The sequence below is a fragment of the Asparagus officinalis genome, chromosome 3 (genome assembly GCF_001876935.1).
Source record: "Asparagus officinalis chromosome 3, Aspof.V1, whole genome shotgun sequence".
Lineage (NCBI taxonomy): Eukaryota > Viridiplantae > Streptophyta > Magnoliopsida > Asparagales > Asparagaceae > Asparagus > Asparagus officinalis.
Window position 1 is genome coordinate 2,453,970 of NC_033796.1, and position 2,958 is coordinate 2,456,927.

The window sequence follows — 2,958 nt, forward strand, 5'->3', positions numbered from 1 at the left end:
AAAAGATTGATACTTTGGAACTTTGAAGACTTGCTCTTTCAGATCCGGTGCTCGGCGATCGTCCACGTCAAATAAGGCAAGAGTTCGAGAGGGATCGAATCTGGGATCTACGCGATTATACTCCGGATCAAAGCTTGGCCTTTGATCCCGAGAAGGCTACTATTTCCTTGGTGAAATAGTACCCCCCGGCTGTTATTTCCTTCGTGAGATAACACCTGTTACATCATGTAGATCCGACCGGATCTAGATCGCACGGTGGTCCACGGATTAACCCCGGTGCAGGCGAAGAACCCACAAAAGCGAGTGACCGCAAAACAGGAGTTCCCGATTCGTTCAAGGAAAGTTATAATTTTTATTTCTTTTTTGATCTCGTTGTAACCGGATCTTATAAAAAGACCGGATCTTTTTGTAACCGATAAACGATTACTTGAGAAGAACAATGAATTCAATGAAGAAAGCTACGATTTTTCCCGCGAACAGTCATCATCTGAGTCAAAGAGGATTATCCAATGCTGTAAAGAAGTAAACAAGCACACGAAGCGAGTCGGTGAAGCGTACGAGTCAACAGAACGCACAAAACGGCAAAACAACGGAAGAATAACACAAGTAGCCTTGTGTTTCACACCCAAAAGTGCGAAACACCCTTAGTGTCTCGTACCATGTGCGAAACACCATAGTGCAAAACACTAAGGGTGTTTCGCACCAATCAGGATTCCCGGGACGCTTTTTGACTATTTTTGATCTATTTCGACGGTTTTGAAACCTCTCTAACTGCCTTAAGGCTATCCTTAAATGTAGGAGAGTGGTCATTGTCTAAAGATACACTCTTATCCGTGAACACGGCGTCTGAAGCCCTATAACCTTTGTCATTTGTGAAGGGTAATTAGCAATTGACGACGTGCTGATTGAGGAGATCTGAGCAACAGGGAAGACCTGACATTTTAGAGGGTGAGGAGCACGAATTTTAGATCTAAAGGTAAGTTCTTGGCGAGTTCTTCAGCATAAAGAAGAAGAGTTAGAGAGATCTGCAGCCCCTTCAGCATCCTTCAGTCATTTCCTTAGGATCAAACGTCGATTTGATCTGTCGATTTGATCTTGAAAAGAGTATTTATCTCGTGTTGTCAATATATTTACTTCTGTTCTTGTTTCTTTCACGAAACAAGAACAGCGAGCCTTCGTTCTGATCAACCGGATCTAATTTTTTGGCGGTCCACATACTAAAGCGTCCCCGGCATAGGTAAAGATCTCACGCAAGCAGCGATCGATAAACGATCATGTGTGTGTTTCTTGGATATCATTTTTTTTGTTTTATTTGTGTAGAAAAGTCTTATAAAAGGCTCATTATTTCGAATCTATTGTAAACGATAAATGTTGTAATGGATTCCTCAAATAAAAAGATTTCCGACGCAAACAAAGACGACTATTTCTTTAATAAGTGAACCTCGCCTAATTCAACAGGGCACTAAGGCGAACCTCGCTTGAACATCATACTAAATCTCACTAAGTCTCCAAATTGAGAAAATCATAACTCAATTTATTTGAGGCTTTACATAATGAACCTCACCAAAATGACTTAGCAAAATTCACTAAGTTGCCGAAATGAGAAAACTTCAACTCAGTTTGTTTGAGACTTCATCTGGCGGACTTCAAACCAACTCTTGCTAGCACAAGGAAGTTTAGGCTTCACTTTCAAACACAATGACTCCATGTAGAGTTCAAGCCATGCAAAATTCAAATTCACTACAGAAGTAAAATACGTACAAATCAAGCATACAAGAGATGGACAATTTCAACATAAAGAATAGTTCATTATTATTGATCGAAGGCTCTACTACATGAAGGCAACATTGAAGACCGCCCAATTACAAGGATGATGGGTACGTGCAGCTATTTGCTACTGCCTTATACTCCTAAGATGTGGGCAATGTGATGATTGAGGAATGGACATGGGTTGCACCAAACTATAGCTCTTGTTCCTTTGATGTTACAAAACTTGGAGAGCCAGGTTTCTCCCTATGAAGATAGGAACTGCCCATGTTCCTCTAAGTGAGGTGTATCAATGGAAATAAGCACGTTCTTATGTCAAAACTCAATGTCAGGCCTGAGTCAGCAACATGACGTTTAATTATGATCTAGGATCATGTTCGTGATACCTAGTTACTATCGGAGTCCTCACTCGTGGAGATCCTAAAAGTACCCTAGAGGAGGGGTGAATAGAGTTATTGATAATCTAATCTGATATTAATTCCAAACAAAAACTTCTAATGCAATATCCTAGCAAATTTGATATACAATAAAATATGCAAGGATATACAATGAGCAAACGACGATATAAACAATGAGACAATGATAAGAACGCCAATGCCAAACTCAAACACAAACAAATAATCACGGAGTTCAGTCACCCTCGACCTACATCTCCACTCCTCACCCTCGAGGAGAATCTCTACTATTAACACAAAAAGCTACACAATCGGTTTTCAACGCTCACTAATAAACATTTACAACTCACAAAATTGTCAATACACAATACACTCCTCTAAGTGTCTGCCTAGCCCGTGTCACATTCCTCAAGTGCTCGGAATTACGACCTCTTCCAAGGATTTATAACCAATATCACTCCTCTTGGAATTGACTCCGTTTCTCACCAACTACTCCTCTAAGTGTCCTTGTGTATTACAATATAATCTCAACAACTAAGCACAATAAAAATGATTAAGATGAGAACTAAGTGTAAGCTCACTCAATTACACCCACAACCAAATTATACAATATGTGAAAAATATTTTAAGCTTAAGTGGTTGTGTGTGAAAATGATAGGTAATAATGAAATTAAACTCAAATTAATCTAACGATTAAATGTAATAACTAAAATATGAACAAGCTAGATAAAATGAGTTTAGAAAACTTCTCAAACAAAGACATGTAGATGGTTGAGGATGAGCTCCTCAATATTGA